Source organism: Sesamum indicum, linkage group LG12 (assembly GCF_026168435.1).
Source record: "Sesamum indicum cultivar Baizhima isolate 11 linkage group LG12, ASM2616843v1, whole genome shotgun sequence".
In the NCBI taxonomy this organism is placed as follows: domain Eukaryota; kingdom Viridiplantae; phylum Streptophyta; class Magnoliopsida; order Lamiales; family Pedaliaceae; genus Sesamum; species Sesamum indicum.
In genome coordinates this window covers 3373795-3394730 of record NC_142668.1, presented here as the reverse complement: position 1 = coordinate 3394730, position 20936 = coordinate 3373795, and the positions used below count along the sequence as shown (strand labels likewise).

At 35.0% G+C, this 20936-nt stretch overlaps 1 long non-coding RNA gene and 1 other non-coding gene across 3 annotated transcripts; one reads left to right on the top strand and one right to left on the bottom strand.

The window, feature by feature from the left end:
* Window positions 1–3717: 3717 nt before the first annotated feature.
* On the bottom strand, window positions 3718–4914 carry LOC148784639 (uncharacterized). Of its 2 annotated transcripts, none has more exons than XR_016063310.1 (2): window positions 4806–4914; window positions 3718–4047 (listed from the first exon to the last, which is right to left on the bottom strand). It is a non-coding gene; the product is annotated as an uncharacterized LOC148784639 (long non-coding RNA). The 2 variants fall into 2 exon arrangements; XR_016063309.1 differs by having other exon boundaries at window positions 3718–4037.
* An 11020-nt stretch (window positions 4915–15934) lies between these two features.
* On the top strand, window positions 15935–16904 carry LOC105178764 (uncharacterized). The gene is made up of 3 exons (XR_016063356.1): window positions 15935–16125; window positions 16272–16328; window positions 16498–16904. It is a non-coding gene; the product is annotated as an uncharacterized LOC105178764 (transcript).
* Window positions 16905–20936: the final 4032 nt, after the last annotated feature.

The window sequence follows — 20936 nt, the reverse complement described above, 5'->3', positions numbered from 1 at the left end:
TTATTAAGAATCCTAGATGAAGAAGATTTATAAATATTTGAAAATTGAAAATTCAAGTCAAGAAGAACAACTAGATCAAATCGAAACAGATGAAGAATATGTTTAGAAAAATTGCTTCATTTTAAAAAGTATAGGGGGTAAATTACTAAACTTTTTTCAAAAGGGGTAATGTATATTTTCAATATTACAGGGGGATAAATTGCTATTTACTCATATATATATATTTTCAAATTTAATACTCCATTCTATAGGAAAACAATTAGAAAGAATAGAAAACAAGATTGAAGAAACTTTAGAAAAAAAAGAGCTCTCATCCTCTTCCTTAACAACTCTTAAAGATCAAACTCTTCCTCTTACTGCTAATGACCTTTCTTTCCAAATTTCTGACTATATACCAAAATTATATAATTTTTTCTAAACTTTTCGTAAATGAAATTTAAACGAAAGTAGGTAAAATATATTAAACTTCCTTGGTATCATATATTAATTTGTTAAAACTGATACATAGTACTTAATACAATTATATATGGGGCATTACACTCTTCCCCTAATAAAAGAATTCGGTTCCCTATTTGAATGGTTCTAGCATCAAGTACTATCATCAACGATTATTGTTAATTCATTATGCTATCGCGACTTATCCATCCACCATCAATATATAATATTTCAAAACTCACTTGTGGATTAGTTCACATTAAATAAAGATTAATTTTAATTACTAATATGATCGAGGAACTTATCGACTTAGTCCTATGGGTATATTAATCAATTATGAATTCAATACAATCGATTGACTTAAGAAATAGCTTGATCAAAATATTTAAACTTTGTCAAATAATTGATGTCACACTTCCACTTGTCATAATAAGTCCTTCTCCAAATATCCTATCAAATTCAAAACCAGCATCCAACCCAAAGTTTTGACACTAAGCAATCCCAAAAATTCCCAAAATAACATAGACTTTTGAACCTATACGCTAATCCAGTAGTTAACTTACATCTTAGGTCCAAAGATCTGATTTTGGTATAGCCAAGACAATAACCCAGGCTCTGATACCATCTTGTAACGCCCCAAAAGTTGGAACTAACTTTAGGCACTGTATTTTGGATCCTATCTAACTGAAATCATTACTATATACTCACCAGAATTGAACCTGATAACCTGTAGCACCCCCTACTCGCTACATCGAATTATCACTATTTCATAGTTTTAAAACTCATTCTATAAATAATTTTCTTTCAACCTTTAAAATAAATTATAATTTACCAATATAATATATATCACAAAAGATAATAGATACTACCAAAAGTTTATACTACCCACACTAGATATCTTCATGTACATAACCTCAAAAAAATGGTATTACAATTTTAACCACAACCTGATAAAAGATAAGAATATTTAACAACCAAACCGCCCAAAACTCTTACTTCAGGTATCACGACTGACCCACCTAATAAAGACGACAGCACCGCTCAAAGTCCAGTATGGCTAGTCAATGTGATCTACCTCCTAAAAAGTACGTGGCAAGGAATGAGTTGCCTACTCAATAAGTATAGCCAATCGGTCTATATGTATACACATGCAATAATTCACGTAGAAGCAGTCACACCGACTAACGGTCATTCGTCATATAGCAACATCAGATACAAGCAGTAATATATAGTCACAACTGTAAATCAATACACGACATAATTAGTTAAGGCTCCACTTACTCTAGTTGGAGTACATCAGTTAATGGTTTCGGCGACCATCATCATATCATATACAACACAGAATACCCATTGTATGTGATATCCCCACACTCTTTTACTTCAGTTGTGTAGCAATATCAGCACAGGACATCACAACAGACCTAAAACCCCCACACCACCCCAGTGTGTAGCTAACAACACAGTATATTCCCCACTGTCCGGAATACCCCGGTACTCTATGCGCCATGGTACCTAGTTTAATTCATATATTTTTCATATCTCATTATCAATCACATCATCATCAATCATATTTTCATAAACAATTGACTGCATTCCCACTAGGTAAGCATCATCTTTTATTATAATTCACAATCATCATTCTATTTTTTATAATAATTACTTCCTCAATAATAACTTCCAATTTGATTTTATTCAACTATCAATTATACAATCATCACATAATCATATCCCACATGTGTCTACATTACCATCACATATCATATAGTAACAATTTCACCAATACTATGGTAATCTAACAAATAATCCACAACTAATTATATAAACAATCAATATACGAAATCCACGTATATAAATATAAAGCTAATTTTACGATCACATCCAAGAAATCAACATATATAATTTATACAATACTACACATATAGATATATATATATAAATCCAATTAGCTATACTTACCTTAAATCCCAAAATGCTTCGATTTCACGAGGGACTGCTCAACTCTCTACTTTGTCGTCACGTCCTATAATAGAATATTATACGTATAATCAGTATATATATAATATCATAAACTCTAAATAAACTATTATATAATGTTCGTTCATTTTCTACCAATTTTTTAATATTCTGTTTATATTAAAGTCCAAATCCCTTTTCCATTTTATTTCAGATAACTACACATTCTAAGCTTCTCAATCATATAATTGATTTATCAACTAATTCGTAAGAATTCATTTAATCAAACCCCATATATATTTATAACTATCGTTTTTAATAACATTCGTAAATTATATTACCATTGAAACCTCATTTTCCCTCTTTAATAACATAATATTTCTTAAATTTAGCTTTTCGAGGCATTTCTATGAATTTTTTATCCATTTATCGTTGCTGTTCAATTTAATTAAACAATAATAAATAGAATTACATATTTGGTTAATCATTCCAATGAAATTGTGCAAATTAGCTATAATAATAATTAAATATAACAAATCTAATATTTTAATTAACCAATTATATTATTTTTATATCAAATGTGATATTTAATTCGATACTAATTTAAATAGCTAAAATCGTAAAATACTCCGATTAAATAGTACATCACTCAATAAATCAACATTTAATAAACTGAGTAATGAAAAAAATAATTATACTAATTAATATGAATTAAAATAGAAATTTTGGTACGTCTGTTTTTAGTTTTCCACGACAGGGAGGAGTGCAGCTTTTTTCTTAATTGTGTTTTGTGCGTGTAATGTATTATGTGTGTGTACTGTATGTGTGTGTACAAGAAGAAAAAGAAAGAGGTGGGTGAGGCGGTCGGCTGGTGGGCCCTCCCTCTAATGCATATATACGTATATATAATATTATATTTACATATATATAATATTATTATTATTTTATCTATTTAATTAATTTTTTCTCAATACCCATTACGTCCTTCCTAAATTTTTTAATTAATATAATTTGCTCCCAAATATTATAACGAACTACAATTTAATCCGTTCAAGTTTTATTATATCCCAAATTCAATCTATAATTTATTTACTAATTAAATTTAAATTTTTAATAATTACCATTTAGTCTCCTAATTACATGAAAAATTCTGTGGATGTCACATAACTAGAACATTCATTAGTCCTAAGCATTCAGCCTCATATCTAATCACATTGTTCTCTTCCTAGGTCAGCCAAATTTTGACTTGATCAATTTATCACCTATATCTGGAGGAAGGAATTTAAATTACGTAAGCAAAAGTTTAGTTAGGTCATGAGTGGGTGCATGTAGAAAAAAATAGTCAATAATAGAAATACTTAAAATATATCATATTGACTGGCAACATTAACAATCAAGCCTATGAAAACTGTATTAAGCAAGGATCGAATCCTATGATCACCACCTTGAGAACTCCGAATGACCGTTTAGTACCTAATCCTCTATTCAAGGAGCAATTCTGCGACCACATAGAATTGGCCATGCCTAGGTACATGGCAGTACCAGTCACATGCAGACAACCTCAAGCCTACTCTTGAAAGGACATACAAGTGGGAAACTGGCAGCCCAATGCTACCCCAGCGTGCCCTGGTAACCGTCCAGCCCCGGGCCTATCGACCACTTAGCAGGAACCACATGATCAAATCCACAAAACCAGTCGAACAATTATATAAAAAATAGATGATTTAAAGACCACATGCATATTCAAGATCACGCCGAACTGAACAATATCAAGATAAATAGAACCTTTTGGATACCCATATGGACTCTAGAGGTGGCTCCCGATTGAGGTTCATAATGAATATCAAAATACCACATGACGATAATAATAATCACATTGTAGCACTTAACTCTATAGAGTGTCGAAAGCCCATATTCAAATCCAAGTAGATAGCCAAATATCATACTCATTTTTGTTTATTAATGAACGATTTCAAGAAATATTTTTGTTCAAGTCCATTGTAAGAAAAGACCATTTTTTATACATATATAGCCATGCACAATAATATATAATATTCCTCCAATTTTGCAGATAGCAGTATAATTTTAAATGGCAATGAAGTCCATACGACTAGCTCTGGTTTACAATGAAGCCAAATTGACGGGATCACCTATTATGTATTTATGTATCTAACAATTAAATTTTCATAACAATAAAATAACTAAATTTAATTAATCAATCAAATATTATTATAAAAACTAATTACTTGCATTATGTTAAGTAGATAGTTGTTAGTGTTTTATCGTCAAACGAATTAAACAACGAAACTTCACATTTGCCTACGTTTAGATTATTATAATAGTTAATCAATTTTAGATTATAAAAAACTAAACTAATTTAATTAACAGCAAACAAAATAGAAAAGGAGAGAACATACCAAGCGTGAGAAGGGGACTGAAAACTTGCAGCTCTAGTCAAGTACTTTCGAACTCTTAGTATATACGTATCTATAGACGTATTTATATATAAATACATTGATAAATATGTTCACATCTGTCTTTGTAAAATATGTTCACGTGTATCTTTGTGTGGGTGTGTTGGCCAAAGTACAAGGTATATAGAGCCACTTGCTATTTATTTAGAATGGTTGGTGGCAGCCCTTTGCTGCCTCACCAATTTTCATCTCTTTTTCTTTTTTATCTATTTATAAAATTAACCCCTTAATTTCTATACTTATATAATTTGAGGGTCAAATTCATTTTGACCCTATGTGATTTATGAAAATATCAAAAATTCCTCTATGAAAATTTTAATATCAAAAACCGCCCCTGTGTTATGAATAAATTATCACACTGCCCCCTGGTCAACAATTTTAGTCCCATGGATTTCATAAAATTTTGCACATTTAGTCTTTATTTACCTCTAATTGTGTGCTAATCCCCTAGCCTTGGAAAATGATATCAGAGCCTAGGTCTATTGAAGAAATATATGATTTTATTACATTTTAATATTATTTATCCACTAGTGGAGGAGACTCTCCAAAAGAAAATGGGACGGAACGAAAGTTTGAGTTATTCTAAAAACAGGAAATATTTCCAGATTCTGGAAATACAAAGAAGAGAATTTCTAATGAAAATTTTTGACAAGTGTTACAATGGTCCCAAGAGGATTGATTCAAAACATCTCACGCTAGAAGAAGAACAAGAATGGCTGAGAAATTTTAAAATTCGACAAGTACTACCAGGAAATGCAGTGAGGCGTCTACACTCCAGTGAAGTCCATGGTAGAATTCCAGGCAGGAGAAGTGGAACGGGTAAATTCCTGCATTATTTCAATTTTAAAAATTATGACTGATTACAATGAACTTGAGCCGGATACATCAAAGATCTCCCAGATCTGAGGGAGATACAAAAGACGGTTCAAGACTATAGACATAGGTTAATCCATATACCTATGAAGGTAGATCCTTAAGCCAAAAGTTGGACGAGGGCCTTAAGATCCTTCCCGATCTACACAAGGGCCTTACAGATCTGAAGAAAAATCAAAGGGAGAGCCCTGAGACATGTAGATTCAGACAGGAGCGAATTAGGGAAGCCCTTAGAACAGTACCTCTTCTACACCAGAAGGGGAAGGCCACGGAGATTCCAAAGCCGAAGTCTAGAGAAGATCTGATTATTGCATCTATCAGATCTATAAAATAATGGAGGTAATAAGAGCGAATCTATCAGATCTACAAGAATTGACAGAATCCTTTTCCCAACTTGGGATTGTGGATTTAGTCAATATCCAGACAAATGAAATCGCTCCAGTACTACCACCGCCGGAGGAAAGTACATGTTCTAATGATCCTCCACAGGATCAACCGATGAGAAAAAGTGCTGATTTTCCACACTAATGCTACTCCAACATTTATGGGAACCAGGCTAAAAAGAAAATACAAGAAGGAATCCAAAGAGAGTGCCTTAAAATACACCTTGGGCAAGGCCATGCTCCAGCCCTTACATCCATATGGTGCTATTCTGAATCTGGATATTATCGGTTTACAAAATATCGAGAAATTGATAGACGAATTGGTTGCAGCAATCAAGATAGTAGCAACTACTCTAGAGCTCGAACAAAGAAAACATCATAAAGCTTGTGGAGTTGAGCTTGGAGGGATCAGTGAAGATCGGATGGGACAATACTCCAAAAGATACCAAAGCCAGCATCCTTGTCGGAGATTCGAAAGGAGCGATAGCAGACTGGCTAGGAAGGCTTATCAAGATACAGTTCATCGGAGATGGATACTTCGAAGGAAGTAGAGCAGAAAAGGCTAGAGAATATGCACAAGCTCTTTCAGGTTTGAATTTAGGAGTATTTGCGCAGTAAATGAATACATTTAATGGTTTTGCAAATATTTCTTCTGGAGTGGAGTAGCAATGGAAGTAGCAGCTCCAATGTTCTTCGCAAAGATATGCAGTCCATGGAGGGAAATGTTGATCCAGTCATACAAAGTACCTAAAGGACAACCAGATTCAGTAGCGCGGAGAATGTCTTTCCTTAAATACAGAATGAAAGATTGGTGTTATCAAGCATCCATCCAAAAGAATATGAAAAGACTGAGAGTTAAATCAAACGAACCCCTCTCTGTTGTGATAATAATGATTTTCCAACTATTATAGGAGAATCAAGTGAGCCAAGAAAAAGGAGGAAGCAAAATAGTGACTCCTATCCCAGGAGTTTCAGAAAAACCTTTTCCCGGCGGAGATCATGACAGTCTAAGTCCAAAGCCAGAACATATAAATTTGGATAGAGAACAGGAGCAACAAGGGTTTCATCCCAAGGATCTAGACGAACAGATGGAAGATCTACTGGAAGAACCCCTACAAGAAGAACTTTCAGACGGGCCCATACCCGAGCCAATGAAAGTTTCAAAGACTGCAATTGCTGGACTTGCGGAGCAAAAGAACATATATCTCCCGACTGCCCGCAGAAACGTGGTGAATTGAGAAAATTTGAAGCTACGGATGATATCCTAGATGCAGTATACTATGGCGATTTCGTACCCATCTACCAATTCGATGATCTTCCTTCAAACAAAAGCGTCTATGAAGAGGAAATAGAGACTGATTCAGATGGATCTTCAACCGAATCAGAATAATTACAACGAGGGAGATAGGCTTCAAACTTCCGAAAGTCTATCAGGATTCTTTTTCATAATGATGGTGTTAAACACAACCATGGAAATAATCATGCGGCAAGATTCCAACCTTAGCCCATATGATGGATTTAGGATTGAAGGAATTGGGAAAGTCCTGAACCAGATAGGACTAAACTAAAGGAAGCATCACATAATCTACAAAGTGAGTTCAGGTGAGTTTGCTATACCCATGGAACTTACTGGTAATGTGATGGAGATGCAATTAATTGCTAAAGAAGAAATTCTTGAAGAATTAAATAAGCTTAGAGAAGAAGTAGCTGTTACTATGAAATGGATCCACATAGGAACTATTGAAGTAGTAATAAAAGCAACTTTTAAGGAAAGAATTGATTCAAAAATACATTTATCGATAATGGATAGAAGAATCAATAACTTAAGAGATGGCTGTCATAGAACAATGATAGGTAATTTGTATGCAGGAAAATTGATGTTTGACATTCATCTTAGGATTGCATACAACCTAGCAGACCAAGATTTCAGTAGAGTCTTAACCCTTCATCAAGATTTCAAAAAAAAAGATCTAATGAAAGAAGGTAATAGACCATATTCTATAACTTATGGAATAGCTTATGCCCTTTCCAATACGCATCATTTAGATTTGTTTCTTAGGAAAGAATATATTGAGATTCCTACAATTTTCAAGGAATTCGCCAAGGTAATGGCACTAGACCCTATTAGGATACCTAGAATAGGTGGTATTGATATTGTTATAAAAGATCACCCAGTTTTAGATCGAACACTTAGTGTTAGGACTGAGTTTAGTAGTCGGATGTCCTTTTCGGAAGATAGGATTATAGACTACAAAGGAAAGGAGAAAGAGTTATTAAAAGCTTTAACTCCTCAAGAGATTAGGGTAGACAACGTAAAACTTAGATTCCCTGAAGGATGGAAAGAAATACAAGTTATATTTGACATCACTAAGAAAGAAATTTTTTTTCCCTTGTGATGACTTATACCATTTGCAGCAACCTGTTGTTGAAAAATATGAGGGCATGCTAGAAATAGCAGGCCATAAAATTTTACTTGCAGGTGTTGCAGGACGAGAAAATGGGAGTATGACTTTGGGGTTAAGTTTCGTCGAAGAACATAAACAATGGGGAAGAAAAGGTAACGGAATGGAATTCAGTCTTGATGGTGTTGCCATAAGGATTGAATGACGAGTCTCTTTTCTATATACATATCTGTTCGTATGTTGTATGATCAATATAAGATAGAATATTTTGCAGCTTATATTGATTTAGGATCAGGAATTTTCACGGCAAAGCCTGACATTTTTCAAACGTGCTCAAAGACAAGAAACATTTGCAGAGTTTCTTGGGAGTTGTTAATTTTGCAAGTATCTTCATTAAGGATCTTGCAAAATACAGAAATGATTTCTGACCACTCTTGAAAGAAACGGAGAGTTCAAAGTGGAAATGGGAAGAAATCCACACAAAAAGGCTTCGTGAGCTGAAGGAGGTTTGCAGTAACCTGCCAAAGCTTGTTATACCGCAAGACGAGGATGAATTGGTAGTCTATACAGATGTCAATGATTACAAACAGGCAGCAGTGCTCATGAAGAAGACAACTACAGGGGAAGAACCTTGTAGATATACAGGAGGGTTGTTCTCAGAACAACAGGCCAAAATTTGGCATATCAACGAGAAAGAATTCTTTGCGATTTGAAAGGCTTTTAAGAAATGGCCTTTATTTTTATTTGCTAAAAAATTTACTTTAAAAGTTGATAATACTAATGTCAAAACTTTCTTAAAGAATAAATTAGAATAAAGAGTAGAGAAACCTCGAATTATCAGATGGCAAGCTGAATGCCAATATTATTATTATAATATTGTCGTCATAAAATCTCATTAAAACATTCTTGCAGATTTCCTGACAAGAGATGGAGGAATCTGAAGCAAACTCCATCATGTTGAGACTCAAGTACCTTCAGTAAAACCTCGAGGAGCTTGATAGAAAGATCGAACAGCTAGTGGTTAATGCCCAAGTTGCCGGACAAAGTCAAATAGCCGATCTAGACACTGTCCAGGTCACAATAAGGAATTCCTTATTACCATCCACCTCGCTATGGAATGACTTACGAGAACCAATTCGGGAGGCGTCACCTTCAGGGATGACTCACAAGTTGAGGGAGTATGACCCAAAACATGCCTTTAGAGTACAGGGCTCTAGACCTGTAGCGTCGGATTCAAGTACTGATTGCATAAGGCCATCACTAGACTCTGGTGAAACGGCAACAATTGAGTCTTAGAAAGTGCAAACTCCTGTTAATTTAAGTCAACCCAGCACCTCTAGGGTTAAGGAGGGAGAGATTAGCCTTAGGCCAATGACAGGTACCTCTAAGGTTAATACTAACGAGTTAATATCTTCTTCTACTTGGCAGGACTACCAGCGTATGTGGGAAAAATTAATTTTCCGCAAAGGAGTAAACCCATGCAAGACCATCATCAAAACGTCTGGAAAATATAACAGAGTCTGGATGTTAGAGGGGTCTAAACTAGAAGATGTCCGAGAATGAAACTGCAGGAAAGGGATCTCATCCAGCAATCCATTTTATGAAGCTGCAGAGGCTAGATATGGTAGCTTTCAGCAAGACCAAAGCTGCCTCAGGAGAAGCTCCCTTGGTATCGGCCATTAGTGAAGACAGTATCTCTACCAGGAGAGCTTGGTGATGGACAAAGTCAAATATCCATTCAAGATTTTCTTAAATAAGGTGAATGGATCATTCCTATTAAACTCCATGATAGGAAAAAGCATCGAGTTCGCTGAAAGCCTATTTGAAAAGAAGAGGATGTTAATTTGGAAAAATAAGCTGCCGGCAACCGAAGCAACAAGGATGAAGACGTGCAATATGTTGCATGTTGGACAATGGCATAATCATTTATGCCCTTACTGTGGGAAACAAGAGAGGCCCCTGTTCAGCACAAAAATTCGAGTTACGAATAAACCCGAACCAAACGAGGACTAGGGAAAGAGAAGAACTTTTACAAAATAAAGTAAAAATTAAAAAAATTTAAAAAGCAAGGATAAAACTGTCAGCAGAAAACGACAAAGGCCAACAGTAAGAAAAGCAGAAAAGACAGCTGGAAATCATGTGACCGACAAATCATTATGACCAACAGTTGCAATTTATGAGGTAATGACGAATACAATGACATCATCACCAAATAAGTTTGGAGTCTTAATTTGATGTCCACGGGCGCCTATAAATAGAGATGCAATAAAGTAGAAGGGGATTATCAGAAAACTTCGCCTACTCTTCAAAGCACTAGTAATCTGAGTCTTTTTCAATCTTATATAATATTTTTCAGTTTATGGGGTTTCCCCGAACAAGTCTAGTCCTCTACACTATCAGAGGCTAAACAGCTGTCTTCTCCAACAGAGAAGTAATATCTATGTAATATTTTCTATATTTTTTCAATAAAAGTAAGGCTTCTGTTCAACTTGTTTGTCCAAAATTTTGTTAAGTCCCTATATTGGAATCCTTTTACACCCTAAGGTAGGAAACAAAATAGTGTTGTGCTGTTTTTTTACTGAAGGAGCCAAGTATCTACGAATCATATGCTGCGGTAGTGTGGTTGGAAGAAGTCCGTGAAACCGAGGGCTTGGAATACTCGGAAGCAAAGCAGTCAAACCAAGGTATGAATTTATGGAGTTTTAATTTATTTCGGAAGCATGTTGGGCTAATTTTTAGCATTAGGGGTTGATTATTAGAGATAAGCAAGTAGATATGAATAAAAGACCAAATACTGCTGAAATTTTTGAAAACGTTGGGACCATAGGAGAACTTTAATAGCCCACTCGCAGTCAAACTGCGTGTGATCCAAATTCTATGCAGAGGGTTTTTTTTTAATATTACTTTATATCACAAGGGAGGTAATTGATAATTTAATTTTCACAAGGGGTTTTTTGAACATTTCTATTATCACAGGGGAGGTTTCTGGATTTTTTCCTATAATTTGACCCTGATAACTTTATAAAGTTTCATTTCAGTCCCTTAAAATTTTGATATATTTGAACCATATCTAATAATTTATTTCCTAATCGATTTGAGATTTTCTATCTTTTACAATTTAAGTAAGCAAGTTTCAGATAATTTCTTTTTCATTCCAAATTAACTCAAATAAACTTTTCGTAACTAAACTTTAAATGAGATTATATAAAAAAAAATATTAAATCTCGTTGGTATCATAAACTAATTTGTTAAATACACAATATTTAATATAATTAAACATGGGGCGTCACAAGTGGTTTAGGTAACAACTTAGGTTAAGGTTAAGTGCAGAAAAAGACTAGCTCTTTTAAGTCATCTCTCTGTCCCTATCTCAGGTGAAAATGCTCTGCAAGAGCTCTAGTTGTTTTCTCCAATTCAACAAAAAAGATCAATTCGTGAATTCTATAATGTGGTTAGATCTTTCGTTCTTCATCTCTTTTTTTCCTAGCATGAGGAGAGGCGGTCTCCAGAGGTGTTGTGCATGGTATTAGAAATCTCACCATTGAGATCTAACCTAGAACAGAGTGGAAAATCGGTACAACGCAAGAAGCCGAATGAAGAGAACTACGAGGGTAAGGATCTTGTTTAATATTATGCACCACACTCTGTCTTTTAATTGTTTCTTTGTAGTTTTACTTTTATACACTGAATGCCCGGAATAGGTCAAGGGTACATCCCTTGATCGGAGTTTATTTATGCTTCAATTTTTTTAGTTTGATTTTTCGTACTTTCATTGTGCTCTTTGGGTCGTTCTACTTCATACACCTAAACCCACATAAGCCCTGCTTCGAGCGGACATCATATTCTTCCTCCAGCGAGATCCTTAAGTCCTACTCCAAGTAGGCACCCTGAAATAAGCCCTCATCAATGGAGGCACACAAGCCCTTCTTTATGGTGGCACCTTAGCAAAAGCCTTGCTCCGTACAAGCACGAATTAAGCTTTCTTGTTTCTAAAGCTTATGCCATTAAGATTTTTTTTATAAGTTTAGAAGAATAAAATGGCTTTCTCTTCAGGCCAGTCTCTTGACTCTAAAACGACTACTCTAATAAGTATTAAAATCTTCACTTATTAGAGTGGGGTGGGTGGGGGCCCTAACAATATGCATAAAAATGGGTTGGCCCAAAAAGTCCCAAGCAGCCCAAAAATAAAAAGAAATGTAGGCCCCTGGTGCCCCCTCGGGGGCCCAATTCGCAAGAGCGCCCATAAGGCATAGGAGGCCTATGAGGGCACGCATCCCCGAGAAAATAGATTTGCCAAAAGAAGTATAGCAGGCCCGAGTTTGAGAGATCCCTAATCCAAAAAGGTCTTACAGGCCACAATGAAGTATAGGAGTTAAAGTCCTCCAGCCAAAGTTAAAGGCCCTCCATATGGTGCTCATGGAGGACTAAGATGACAGCCACGTAGGACCTCTAGAGGCAGCCCTCAAAGAATAAGATAAGGTCCAACAGGCCCTCAGAAACACATGGTGCCCCAAGATAACTACTATAAACCCTAAGGCCTCATTTCTTTTAGTTTATTAATTAAGATATCACACATAATCTTATCTTGTTTTTGTTTTTACTTTCTTTTGCAACAGCCCGATAGAACTAACCATGGCCTGTTACTTGTTGTGATCATACCTTGATCGCAATCTGGGCCATGAGGCTGGCATAATTGTGTCACGTCAGCCCATCATATTCTGATTAAAAATTGAATCCAATTTTCCCCTCAGGTTTTCGAATCAACTTACCACATTGTCCCTACTTGGACATAAAGTAACAAACCGACCGGTTGACGAAAGGCAGATTTCTTTAAGAAAGAAACACAACCTCTCAACCTATGCATCTTTAAACCTCTGCGGGTGAACCAAGGCGTTCAGTAGAAGTAGGGAGTCTGATAAAAAGTCCCCAGGTATACTAATTTTTGACCTAAGACCATCTATGTCTTCCTCCTTCACACAAGAACGATAAACCTTATATGACTCAGTACCAAAGGTGACTAATAAATCCTCGGTACAAGTATCAGAGAGAGCTGTGAGATCAATCATCAACTCTTTTATTGCTTGCTCATCTACCCTCTCTTTAGACATGATTAAATTTTTTTTAGAAAGAGTAAGAGACTTACCTAGAGAAGATGATAATAGAGAAAAGAATGGAACCTTTGAATCAAAAGGATAGAAATCGCCCTAATTTCAGACACGAAAAAAATGAGGGAGAAAAGATTCCTTTTTATCCTAGAATGCGGATGGTAAAAACGAACAGTAAATTCTTATATATATGATTATTATGAAATAGGCTAAAGACTCCAGCTGACTACTGTTTCTCCCCACGGATGTATGAACTTCCAAGGAAAAGTAAAAAAAATAGGATTCTTCTCCTTCTGTTTTTTCAGTCATTACCATTAATAATTATCTCCTCTTTACAGGTGTAAATTCGAAATTCAAAATCATGTCTCCATGGGAAAAAGACGGAACCAGATAAGCCTTATCGTCCCTACTAGTGAGAAGGATAATCCTTCTCTTTTGTTCCAGCTGTCTGACTCTACTATTTACACTACTGGAGCATGGGGGGGCGGAGGAGTTATAATGCCCCTAAAATTATTAGACCAAGCCCATAGGTTAGGCATATTAGCCAATTAGACTAAGAGTCCAGTTGGCTCATCAGCAGGATGGATAAAGCCCATCAGCAGGACAGAGAAAATCCATCAGTAGGAAAGAAAGGCCCACAAGCTTACTTGCCACTTAACTGAACTGGCAAGCCCAAACAACATGCCCATTTAAGCCATACACGTAATCATAGAATTGAAAGAACATGTTATATGGATTTCCAAGACATTTGTACTGGTGACTCTAAAGTATCGTTTCCAGGTAAATCGGTCATAAACGAGCTTGGAAATCTGTGTATAACTAATTCCCAATAATGTAGGCATATTTGGCAGAGTTTAACCCAACTTAAGTATATCAGCCAATACTTATCCAAATAAAAAATGATTTGTTCCAGATAATAGCCGCCTCAAAGAGCATTGTAATGCCATAAGTACACTATAAAATTATCACATAATAATCATTTAATAATTCATACTAAGTAAATAAGCTACTAAATTATAATCTTTTTAGATATGCTAACATTAATCATGAAATCATCTGTCCTTCCTTTATCCCATCCAAAAATGTAAAGGAGGCTTAAGTAGTTTATACTCCAATTGAGAGAAATCTCCTCAACCACCTCCTGAAAATTTGAGAAGACATCCTTATCATCTACCAGATACACAATAGATTCCAGCAAGCCCCCAAATCTTAGGCGATCTTCCAGCTGTCCCTCAATTCCTAGGGGGATCCTCTAACTGCTGGAGACTATATACCAATTCTAAAGGGGATTCAACATTATCCAACTATTTTGAGGTCATATTCCCCAAAATTCATGACCTTCTCCAACACTTGTGGTGGCCTATAAATAGAGGTCTCCCAACAGGAGAAGCGTGACACTTCCACACGTTCTTATGTTATGATAAGTCATACTTTTTGAGCCCACCTACTACAATTTTCACCCATCTGCTCCATAGTATCTTAAAGGAGCATTGTAATTCGTAGTTAAAGCTTTGATTTCATATCAATATCTTTATTGTACACAAAATCGAGAAATAACATTCGCTTCTTCCCTTATTTGGCCGTGTTAATCTTATAGAACTTATTTCACCACTTCCCACCCAAGTGAGCTGTGTACCGTAACTTTTGCTTGCATAACTTATTCCATAAAATAAACATGGTTGAAAATTCCAAATCAATTTCATGTACTTAAATAAAATATTTTAGAAAATATTTTTTTATTGTTTCTAAAACAAATATATTACCAGTTTGAACTAAATGAAGTAAATGAAAAGATTAAAAAAATCTCAAATGTCGCAAAACTAGATTTTGTAAAAAAAAAAAAAAAAACGAAATAGCTACACAAACAAAAAAGGGAATATCGTTTTTTCAAGAATGTTGAAGAATTAAACAGGACATGGAAAAGCAACGAAGTATTATATATTTAACCTTAGAATTTAAATTTAACCTTCTAATCGTATTATATATTTTATTTCATTTCACAAATATATACATATTATATGTATAAGAACCACGTCATCTATTTTATATAAATAATGATTTGTATATAAATAAAATATATATTAAATGAAATAAAAGATGTAATACCACTAAAAATCGAAAATTTAATGCACACAACTACAATTTTTTGGCCACTTACAAAAAACAGAAAAGACGATCATTTTGGCCCATTGTTCTCTACCGCTTTCTTCTCCCTCACTATCTCTCTCCCATAATCACCACACACAGAAAAGCCTAAAAATTGAAAGAAAAACATATATATATAGATGGAATAGGAACAAAAGCAAAACACAAAAAGGAAAGAGAAATAAACCAACCCTTTGAAGATCACACACAAAGGGTGGTATAAGAATTCCAAGAAGGAATTATCCAACGATCAACAAAAGGAATAAAGCAGAAACAATGGGTTCCAAACAATCTTTGTTGCTGGTGTTTCTTTCCTTCCTCATGCTTGGCTTTGTATCTTCACACCACCTTTCGAGTAATTTCCCTTTCAAATATCTCTTCATGCATGCAATTATATATGAAACTTTATGCTTTAAATTTATTTCGTACATAAGTGGCAAGAGATTGACCATTTATTTTTTTTTCTTCTTTTGTTGTGTTTTGTGTTATGGCTGTGAGCAGATGAGGGTCTTGAGCTTCACGGATCCAGCTCGGGTCGATCCCTTCAGCAAGACCAAAGTAAGAGTTGAATGATTTGGATTGTTTTGTAGTATAAAATTATAATTTGTTATTAGGGATTTGAATTCCATAGTTTCGAAACAAATGATCCAAGCATAACATTGGAGTTTGAGACATATCCCCCCCCCCCCCCATCCTAACATCAATCTACGCGTTTGGCAATATGCAGCTTGTCCTGAGGTCGAGAATATGAACTACACGGTGCTGACAAGTCAATGCAAAGGCCCTAACTACACACAAGAACGTTGTTGTGAACCTATGAAGCAATTGCTTTGCCCCATTGCTGCTAAGTTCAATGACCTCAGTTCCCCCTGCGGACGCATATTTTTCTGTAATGTGGATTACCTGGGAAATTACCCACCGAGACTCTTCGCAGGTTTGTGCAAGGAAGGGAAGAAAGGCCTTGACTGTAGGAAATATATCTGATCCTACAATTGGATAGTTTTCTAATGCTTTCATTACAATATAAGGTTTGAAACAAATTGTTCTTTTACCATTGTTCTAAAAAATTTAAATAATTTCATATTACATTGTATTTTTGCATATTGGAATAATAGTTAATTTGTTTTGTTTTAATTTTTGAGTTTCTATAATATTTTAATTGGATCTTGACATTATGTTGTATGTTGCCATAGATTACATATACTTTTGGGAATCGAGTAAATATCAATGATACGAACAAATATTTGATCTTTGGTATTCAAAGTGTGAGTCAAAAAACAAAGGACATGGGAAAAAACTAAAATGCAGAGGAAGACAGAAATTTAAATCAAATTAAATCCGATCAGAAATGATTGTTCGGGTGTTCGGCACTTAAAACGTAACTAATGGGAACATAAATGATTTTTCGGGTGTTCGACGCTTAAAGCTCACTAATGGCAACATAAAAAAGATACTAAATTACATTCTAGATTTTACCTTTAGGATATAATTTCTTGTTGAAGCAAAAATCAATGTAGATCTCTTCTACACACCACACATCAGAAGCCGAATTCTCAAAACTACTACTATGTCGATTGATAAATCACAACAGAAACCCTTTCCGCTGGAAGAAATAAATTCAAATCTCAATATCGATTAGTTAATTGATGTTTAGGTCTTTACTTGAAACTAGTTTAAAAAAAAAAACACCTAGGAGAGAGAGAGAGAGATGTAGGGAGATGAGTTTTTAATTTTTCTAAAATATTAAAACTTTTGACCTACATAATGAAACACCAAGTGTATTTTGCTAGGGAGTTGTCCGAGTTTGGGAGCTCTCTTAGAGTCTCGACCAACACTTTCTAAAGGAGGAGCAGGACTTCTTCCAAAGGAGTGGGGTGAATGGGGCTAAATCAGGTAAAGCAGGCCTGTTGTAATTTTACGATTAAATTATAGGCTAATACATTTTCCATCTTAAAGTGTACTACCCTCATCAATCGACCCCCTAAATTACATAAACCTTCACTTACTCCCCTCTCTTTGTTATAATCAATTAAATTAAATAAGAATGAATAGAATTACCCTTGAACATTAATAAGACAACATATTGATTTAATGAGCTCCATAATAAAATATATCAATCAATTTGACTTTAAATTTTATGAAACTGTGATGTTTACAAATTAATACTTAATTAGTATAAATTAATTAAGTACAAAATAATTATTACATATTTGTGTGGATAAATAGTCGTATTGATTTAGCACAAATTTATAAATTCAATAGTTTTAAATTAATAAATAAAAGTATATTTTTAATATTAAAAATTTACTCATATCGATACTCATACTCATGGATATTTTATTGTATAAACTCACTTCATCCCCAAAAAAATTATTTCAATAGGTATGTGACCGAATCTGGATCTAATGTAAAAATATTAAGCATGAGCCTAGTTACTAACTATTAAAATGATTTGTATCTAGGTATTGCCCACCAATTTACAATCCAAACATGTAGGACCTAGAACTATCATGATGTCCCATAAATTATTGGACCAAGTCTAAAAACTAGCCATACTAGCCCAATCGGCTGAGAGTCCATCTAGTGATCAGCAAGACGGATAAAAGCCCATCAGTAGGGAAAAAAAGACTTTAGGATTACCTCCTACTTTTTTGAGATGGCAAGCCCATGATACAGGTCCATTTTAAGCCAAACACGTCATCCTGAAGCTAGAAGTACACATCATATGGCTTGCCAATATATTTGTACACGCTACCCTAGAATATCTCTTGGTGGTTTGAAGCAAACCAGTAGCAAATGAGCTGAGAAATTTGCAATAACCAACTCTCGAATTCTTAGCGAGACAGGGCAGGGTTCAGTCCAGCCCAGACAAATTGTATCCAAATAAGGAATTACTTATTTTGGATTATATCCAATTCAAGGTCATTCTAATGCCATACTGGACTCAACAACAAACCTCGTATGCTACTTTGTAAACTTCAAGAGGCCTTGTACAGTTATTTGATAACACCATCCCTCACTCTTAAACTGTCACTTATTCTCCCAATTTTCTCTCTGTTTTAAGGCTATTCTAAGCCTATATTTTGCACTCCACATGAATACATACACCTTATAATTATTATACACCATTATTCTCAACTTAATTTAAAATTTTCTTTTATTTCTTTCATAAATCATTACTAACTTAAGCATCAAAGTGCTAACCTCTGTTTTTTAAGGCTATTCCTTTGATAATCATAAAATTTTCTTAAAGATCCTTAAATCCTCGTGGTGCGGCCAAAATTTGGTATGCATTATTGGCACCATCTATGGGAACACTTCAGATTTGGCATGACAAATGGCGAATTCCGACAGTAGAGGTGACCAAGGATCCTATGAGGAAAACTCTTTCCTCCCTTTAGTAGCTGGACATACTATCCTAAAGGGAGCCGATCAGCAGGAGAAGCGTGGCGAAAGTAGAAGAGAATTGAAGAAATGCAATAAATCAAACAATAAATTCTGATCAAAGGGTGTACGCCTTATCTTTTCCTGGGCGTCCGGTCTACAAAATAAACACAATGGCCATGGAACAAGTACAAGAAAAATGATAAGCATAAATTCAAAAGGACTTACCCTCGTTGTCTTGCTTGTTTAACTACAAGCATTAGTTCCTCTCTCTGGTTTCATCCACGGTAAGATCTCAATCCAAAGATCCTCCAAACACTAACACACCACCGCTAATGGATATGGAGATTTTGTGCTAGCAATAACCTCCACAGAAATGCAAACAATCAACAACTTTATTGATTAACTTTGGCTCCTTTGTTCTTTTATCGACCTCTTAGATCTTGAGAATCTTTCTGGAGATAAAAGAGAGCAAAATTTCATGGGTGAGGTGTGTGTGCTGATTATTGGAGGGCTAAGGTTGTTTTTAGGTGTTTTACATGTGACCCCGTCACGCCATACTAAGGAGTCTTGACCTAGTAAGACTCTGACAACCATCTAACACCTTTAAGCCACTTTGTGGCTGATTTTGTTGCGCCCAGGGCTCCATTTCGTCCATACCACACCCAAGGACCTCCTTGACCTAGCCATGGTCTAACCAAGGCCTTGGGCTTGAATGTTAATAGATCGGGCTTGATTATTTAAAATTAAATTAAGTCTATGACTAATAGACTTTAAATCATACCTAGTTTAATTTATAGGCCAAATTAAAATATTATTTTATCCAATTAAAGGATCCAAGCCTTTAGACATGTACCTTTCATTTTATAAGTTGAAATCATAAATCTGACCAAGTAAAATAAAATTAATCCAATTAATTAAATTTTAAGTCATCCATCCATTGCATTGGTCTTAATATATGATCCAATCATTTTTTCTCTCCAAAGATTATATTAATCCAATCAAATCAATTTGATTAACTTGGAATTAATTCCAAATTCGTTCCATTCCATTGTAATGGTAAGGTTTGACTCTTTAGGATCACCCTTAGTTAGGCTTCGACGTATGTGACCAACACAATTACTTAAATCTAATTCAATTAATTACTTTTTATTATTCTTTAACCGGTGATAGCCCATTACTATGGGTGGTTGTCTAGCGACAATCCACGATAATATAGACTAGGTGAAATATGGAGTCAACTTTTAGGCGTCAAGTCCATACAACTACGTCTTACTGTCAATTGTCTCCCAATCTTAGTCTAGGGCATTAAATTAGGTGTCGGCTCCTTCATTAGGTAATACTTAATACTCGAGATGCGTTTGCTCTACTGATCAGATTTAGAAGACCTATCCCTAATCGATCAATCGCTTTGGACGAAAACTTTTAGAGTCTAAACTATCTCTGAGCGCATAGGACCACTCTATATCATATGCTGATAGGGGACAAATCCTCTCTTAGAATCCTCGTGGTGCGGCCAAACATTTGGTATGCATCATTTGCACCATCTATGGGAACACTTGAGATTTGGCATGAGAAATGCGAATTCTAGCATTGAGGTGACAATGGATCCTATGAGGAAAACTCTTCCCTCCCTATTGTAGTTGGACCTACTATCCTAAAGGGAGAGGGTCGGCCAAAGAAGTGTGGCGAAAGTGCAAGAGAAGCGAAAAAATGTGATAAATCAAACAATAAATACTGATCAAAGGGTGTATTTTTGATCTTTTTCCTGGATGTTCGGTG